The following is an 8,234-nucleotide window of genomic DNA, read 5'->3' on the forward strand; positions in this document are numbered from 1 at the left end:
TGGTGGGAAATAGGTGAAGGGAATTAAAAGCTACAGGCCTCTAGTTATAAAATAAATAATCCATGGGGATGTAACATACAGCATAAGAAATATGGCTAATAGTATTGTAATAACTTTGTAGAGGGACATGGTTACTAGATTTATTGTGGTGATCGTTTCATAATGTATGCAAATGTCAATTCAATATTTAGTACACCTGAAACTAACATAATATTATACGTCAGCTATATTTCAATAAAAAAGAGACAAGTGCCAGAATGTTTATGGCAGCCTTATTCTTAATAGTCTCAAAATAGAAACAATCCAAAGATCTATCAACAGTAGAATGGATAAAATGATCACGGTCTATGAACTAGAGCTGCATATAATGAATAGATCTCATGAACATAATTTTGATGAAAAGAAGCCAGACATAAAATAAAATGAATATTATCTCTTTAAAGTTCTAAAAAAAAAAAAAAGGGAAAGCTAAACCACAATGTAAAGAATGCATATTAGGACTAAGAAGAAAATCAAGAAAGTGAGAAACATAAAAGTCAGTTTGTTAAATTAATGACTGTCTTGCAGTGTGTTTTAATATAGGTAATATCACTGAGCACATAAATGGGGCAATTAAATCAAACTTGAGGAGATGGAGACATGTTAGTCTTTCAAGAAGAGGTGATGCCTGACTTTTATTTTGAAGAGCAAGTAGGAATTATTTAACTGAAGAAGATGAAGTATACGAAGGGAAAGCACATGATTTAGAAAAATTCAACTAGTTCTGTATGAGTACAGCAATGTGACCTTGTAAGAGACTTGCAAGAGATAATATATGCCCTCCTAAAATACATTGCTATAACAACTCCTTTATCATATTTAAATTACTTGCTAAATTTATTTTTTCTTAGATTATAAATTCCATGAAAAAAGCCCGATGTCTCTTTACTTCTACATCCCTCTTGTCTAATCCAGTTAATATACAGAAGATATTCAGTAAATATTTGTTGAATGGAGGGATGGATGGATGAATGGATGGATGGTTAGATAAAGCCTACAGGAAAGGATTTTCAAGGATATAATTTGTTAAAGTAAGAACTTTTAATTTTTTTTTTAAAACTATAGAAAAGTATGTTAATCAGGATTCTTTTTCATAGGAAAATATGAAAGTATTCTGGAGTGGCTCATGAAATAGAACTCACTAATAAATAACAAAGTGTGTGGGGGGGGCGGCAACAAGGATCTCTTCCTCTCTCTTTCTTTCTCCCTTTTTCTCTTTCCCTCCCTCCCTCCTTTCATTCTTACCTTCCTCCCTCCATCTCTCATAGCCACATTCTCTCATTTTTCCCTTCTCTATGATTCAGGGATTCCCCCTCAGACCAGTTTTGTTTATAAGGTTTGGGTGATCCTATAATTTATGATCCAAACCGGAACATTTTGGAGATTGAAAAGAAAGGAGTGCTGTTAATAATTACAGGGTGAAAACAAGCATGAACTGAAACTGCCCCAGCAAACTGTGAGTTATGATCACCCAACATATAGTGGAGGATTATGGCTAGGATCATTACCTTCTATCTTCTCCGCTTCATGATCAGAGAGACAATGGCCTCTCTTTCCCAACCTTACTGCAGAAATCTTGTGAATGGAACTTGTCCTAGTTCTGGCCCTGTGATCAGGGCAGTGGGTTATTGTGAATAATACCTCACCTTGAAATACGTGATTTTGCTGGGCTGGGCAGTTAGTGAGAACAATTCTGAAACACAAGGGATATATATTTTCAGAATAATAGTGGAGGATTTCTAGACTTAAACATTGAAGTAATTCTGTAAAATAGTAATTCACATATTTCAAGCATATTTGACATCATCAGATTTATACACTTACACATGTATGCACCTCCCGCATTATTTATCTGTGATTTTAGGCAGGGCCATTGCACTGTTGACTAGTATTGAACTTGAAGAACACTAAATTCCTTAAATCTCTTCTATATTTCACTAACAAGCCATATCTCCCATACCATATTTTAGTCTTGGGATTTTATATCCAAACACAAGACATTAAATTTCATGCTGTCAGTCATTTCACCATGCTAGCCTATTAAAATCTTGTTGATACCTAATCTCAATTTCCTATTATGCAATAATAAAACTTTCTCTGACTACCATTTATGAATGACATTATAAGTAAAAGTGATTTGAGAGCTGTCAACTGTTATGCAAATATAAGGTTAAATTATTAACTATATTTATTTTGAAATAAATATGTTTGGATAATAACCTTACTAATATATTAAAAGTTTTGAGTGTTTTAGAAAAAAGCATAAAACACTACAAATTATATGGATAAATTATAATTTTACATGAAGAGTGGATTCTCATATTAAGCATTTTCTTTTTACTTTTTTTTTATCAATGACATACCTACCATGTTGGCCTCAGGTATTAGCCCTCTTGGAATACTATTTCAGCAAAGTATTTTGTATGGATTTGTTTTAGTATGACAATAAAAAGTGACCATAATGGACATATTACCAGGAATTTATGTTATGCATGTAAAAGATTGATTATTGATTATATACTCATGGTATGTACATATTTTTAAGTCTTTTCAACTCTAAAACTTTGTGATCAAATCTTTAATTGGTTTTAATTTGCCTATTATTAATTTAGCCTTTTGGCTAAATAATTTGATGGAAATATACTGTCTAACCTGGAGTCAATGAATTAGTGGGTCTCTTTTTTATCATTTTGTTTTCCTTTTTAAAATAAATACAGGTGTTATTTAAGTTTGTTAATGCGTAGGATTGCAGCTTATAAAGCTGATATGTAAAAAAATTACAAAAAATGTTATTGAGACTATAACACTTGCTGAACAAGCAGTTATTGTTATCCCAAGTTTATTGCATAATATTGACCTGATCTGAGTTATTTTTTCTATGTCTCTTTCAGTAAGGCAGATTAGAAATGGTGGAAGAAAAGTATTTACTAAAGTAAAGATGACTTTTATTTAACACATGTCTGAAAGTTGTTGTGCAATGAATTATTGATATAAAATAAGCTAAAGAGCATACTTACATTTGCTAAATAATGACTGTTCAGAAATCTCATTAAACTTTAAAAATGGGAGGCTTATGTTGTTGATGTTTGCTTTCTTTTTGGGAATAACTTTCTAGGACATTTCTCCGGAGATTGCTTTTACCCTGTTGTACCTACAGATACAGGGTATTTCATATATAGAATACATTGAACTAGAGAGTATTAGAAAATGAATAAAACTTATTATGGACTATTCAAAATATAAAATATACCCATCATTACTTCCTCATAAAAGCAATGATCTCCAAGTGAACACTTCTGAATGTGAGAACAAGTAAATTAAAACAAGAACTCAGAAACATCCCTGATGCCTAGAAGGTTTTAGCACAGTATTTGTTTAATCCAGCCATCAGAACTCAGCAAGTTAACTGTAGTAGTTGACGCAGTAATTTTGGAGCACATAAAGCCTAAGGTTTTAGTGTGTAATAAAATTAAAAGGTAACATTACTTCTATTTGTAAATAGAACACAATGTGAAAAGGAAATTCGAATCTGGTTAGGCAAATAAAGACAAACTATATGCCTTTGGACAAATTATATGTGACTTTCACCTGGAGCCTTGCAAGCTCTAAACTCACCTATGAGTAGATACTTTGTAATGTGCTCAGTAATAATTTCTGTTTAGTTGACCATGTATTTACTGTCTATGATGTGGCAGACTGTAAAATGTGAAAACAAAGAAAAGATTAGAAGCTGATGTGCAAAGAATTCTTAAAACTGTGATTTCTGTATATTTATAACATGGACAAACACTATTCTTAGAACTCCATGTGTACTTTCTCGTTTCCCTTCCCAAAACTTAATAGAAACCTACTATTATTATCACCATTTTACAGTTGAGAAAATCAAGACACAGGGAGGCTGCTAAGTAACTTTCCCAAGGCCATCCAAGTGATAAGCAGTAACATCAGAATTAAACCTCAATGCAGAATTACACCTCAGTGTTTGAGTTCAGAGCCCATAATCTTGAATGCTAATCTATATTGAAAGTGTAAAGTACCAAATTCTGTAAAATTGTAACTTTAACCAAGGTATCTTTAGAAATAAAACATCATGTTCCTTTGGTCTGAAATATCTTTTATTACGTATAAAAACTGCTATAGACTTTGAGCATTCATCACTGGCATACTTAAATATATATCAAGTGCAGCCCGATGTGCAGAACTTGACTATTAAAGAATGCCTAAACCAGGATACAAATTATATCCAGAGTCCTTTATTAGCTTGTAATTAGGAGATTTTTACTTCCTCTTTAGCCTTGTGTTTCAGTCAATATCCTTCTCTTTTTTGCTTTCTCATATTTCTCATATATTATCCCTGATATATTTTGCCTCCTTCTTCTCCTCCATCCAGATAAATGTTTCTTTTTAAAAAACAGATTCCACAGCATCTGAGCAACCAAGAAAGTGATATGACCTTCAGCTGTGAAACAATGAGGAAGAGGGAGTGATTAACATGAAAGTCTCTTTCTTGTTCTATTCTCAGTAGTTTCTCAAGACCTTCAAACAAATATTCCAGAGAACAATAGAAACAACTCTAGCAACTTAATTTTTCTCTTAAGTATTTATTGTTCATCTCTTTACAGCCCACCCAAATACCTTGTCTCCTTTACACCTATGATATTTGAAAGATTTGTTATAATATAATATAAAATATAATATAATATAGATATAATATAATATAAATGTCTTAGGACAAAATGTTTTTCTTGATGAACTTACTCCAGTGAGTGTTAATGTAAAAGTCAATTATGATAAAGTTTGATACATAGTCATGTACAAATTGTTTTGGATTCATTTTTTTCAGTTTAGTCTGGACTAAAAGAAAAATGTGGGAAAAAATCAACAGAGGCAGCAATTCTAAATGCAGCAGAAAATAATGTAACTAGGGAATATTGTTACAGGAATATTTTCAGACTCAAACATTTCATGACTACAAGTCTTCAAGTAACATATACCAATTTTGTTCCCTATTCTAAGAATTTTACTATGGAAAAAATTGGTTTATAGAGCTTTTTTTAGTAAGTGATTCCTATATGCCCAGAGGAAGTTTCGTGTTATTTATTCCTTCACAGTGTAACTGTGCATATGATTTAAAGAAGAAAATTCTGAAGTAATTTTCCTTATAAGTTCAAATAATTTAAATATGTAATTGAAAGAAACATATGTAGATTAAAGATGCATAAATAAACATTCACATATAGACATACTTGATTCTTAAATCTTGATATTTAAGCTATTTTAATCTCATTTTCTTCTTGTGACTACACCTCTTCAAGAAGTTGAAAGTTGATATCCTTCATTTCTAAATGATAGAACATGAAACGCAGGGACAGTAATTCTCGACTTTCTTTCTGTCCCAGTATACCTGAGGGACATATTATATTGCAATCAGTAACAGCACATTAGGTTAGTGATTATCTAAAAAATTAGAATGTGGGAGGGTGGATGAAGTGGTAATGGAAGCAAATCAACTCTGAGAAAGAAAAGAGTCTCCAAGAGCCTCCAAGAGCAGTAGTTTGAAAAATTCCTCCACATCATTCTGATATGTGAAATTACCTCCTAAAACTTTGTTAAGACTCATTGTTTTAAAGAATATACTCAAGTTTTAGTACAAAGTCTCATTTATGCAGAATCCAAACAACTATGTTAGAAAATCTATTGAGCACCTGATTATTATTACTATATGTCACTTTTTAAACACCACTCAATTATCCAATATCACCTGGTATCTATAAATCAACTCAGTTTTGACGCTAACTTGCCATAGTGAAGGCCCCACAGGTGTTTTTGGAGTCCCTGATGTTTTGAATTCTTCTTCATCAAACAGAACGTTTAAAGGAACTGAGCTTAAATAATATGGTATTATATTTTGTATAATCTTGTCTTCCTATAAACTTTTGTCACTAGGAGGTAAGAATATTCTTATCTGCTTATTCTGATGATTAAAATTCTTTCAGACTTGTCCAAGATTAAGATACTGGGTTTACTTCTTCACTCCCACTCCACCTCTATACTCTAATTTCTTTGGGGGAAAATTTTGCTTTTTCTGTTACTCTGTTCAATGAAGAGAAATGTAGTCTAAGTATTCCTTCTATAATTTCTTGAAGTTCAACAATGTAAGAACTAGACCTCAAGATTTCTAAATCTAGTTTCTGTGTGGTTCTCTGAAGAGTTTAAACTTGTAGGAATGTGATCAATAATATTTTTTTTGTCATTTCTATCAGAGAGCCAGAGAATGAGAGTTAGAGAGCATAGTACTTGCTGAAAACATTTTCCCTTGCCATCCCACAATAAAAGATTATGGAATGTCAGAAACATGAATAGGCAATTATTAGTTTCACAGCACTGTAGACAAAACCTCTAAAATCACAACCGACTATACTGAATGAACACATACTGAATTTGAGTAGCTAAAGATGGAGCTTTCTAAAGTTTAAAAATATTTCAAAATGTAAAAGTTTGTCATATAATCTGCAACTGCATTTCTATTACTATGTATCTCTGTTTCTAGGTTATCAGCACTCTCTTAGGTCCATCTTAAACAGCCAAGGTGCTCATTGATTTTATAAATTATATTGATATACATAATTAAACCAGATTTCAGTATATTGAACTTTCAAATTCAAATGAAAGCAGCTTACACTATCATTTCATATTTTCTCCCAAGTGTCATTTATTTGGTTTAACTATTAGTTTACTGGTTTTCACAATAAAGTTATACTTATAGTGAGTAAATATGGTAAACTTTGATATCATGTAATTTATTTCTTTCATGACAGTCATTTTCATTTAAACATGATGTTTTTAAATAATTAAAAATTAAGATAAGTAGAACTACCATGACAAAGATTATTTCTTAAAATATGCAGTAAATGTAAAGTATCCTAAAAGCTAATAACCAAAAGTGGAGTTGTGACTTTATGATGGACATACAACCTTAATGAAAAAGGACTTAACAATTGTATGTATTTGTTTTCTTTCAGAAATCAGTTTAATGTTTGCCTTTTATGGATTCTTCACCATTCATAAAGACTTGTCTCTAAATAGTACATTTTTTTTTTCCTGGATAAACTGGAGTGTGGTAATTTTACAGTAGGTAGGGTTTAAAGAAAATAGTAAATCCCCAATAAACTCAAGTGAGAAATTCATCTGGCATTCATTCATGTGCTTTAGAAATACATATTTTCTTTCATTCACTTAGGTATCATTTGCAGAAGATGGATATAACTCCTTACCTTCCTCCAACTCAAAATGTGCTTCTAGACTTGTGTTTAAATCGCAGAAAACATTTCTCAAAGAGCAAAATGTGTAAGACCCTGTCACTACTTTCTTTATATTATGTAGACTTTATTTGCAAGCACAGATACCTTCTCCAGTCCTTGAAAAGTGGAGCAATATCCTTGGCACATAGTAGGTGCTCAACAAGTGTATATGAGATATACTGCTTAGCAAAATGTTCTACATGTTTTTCTTTTAATAGACTTTATATTTTTAATGCAGTTTTAAGTTCACAGCAAAATTGAGGAGAAAATACAGAGTTCCTATACAGTGCCTGCTCCCACACATGCACAGATTTCTCCACTATCAACATCCCCCACCAGAGTGGTACATTCATTACAATTGATGAACCTACATTGACATATCATTATCACCCAAAATCCATAGTTTATATTAGGGTTCACTCATAGCATTGTGCATTCTATGAATTTTAACAAATGTATAATGACATGTATCCATCATGAGTATGCAGAGTATTTCGACTGCTCTAAAATTACTCTCTGATATGCCTCTTCATTCCTCCTCTCCTCTACACACTGACAACCACAGATCTTTTTACTCTCTATAGTTTTGCTTTTTCAGAAATGTTATACAGTTGGAATCATACAGTATGTGGCCTTTTAAAAATAGCTTCTTTACTTTTAATATGCATTTAAGCTTCCTCCATGTTATTTTGGGTGTAATAGCTCATTCCTTCAAGTGCTGAATAATATTTCATTGTCTGGATCACCACTGTCTATGTATTCATTTATCTACTGAAGGACATCTTAGTTGTTTCAAGTTTTGGCAATTATGAATGAAGCTTCTATAAACATCCTGCAGGTATTTGTGTGGAAATAAATTTTCAACTGCTTTGAATAAATACCAAAGAACATGAT

Source organism: Balaenoptera borealis, assembly GCF_965194805.1.
Source record: "Balaenoptera borealis genome assembly, chromosome: X".
Classification (NCBI taxonomy): domain Eukaryota; kingdom Metazoa; phylum Chordata; class Mammalia; order Artiodactyla; family Balaenopteridae; genus Balaenoptera; species Balaenoptera borealis.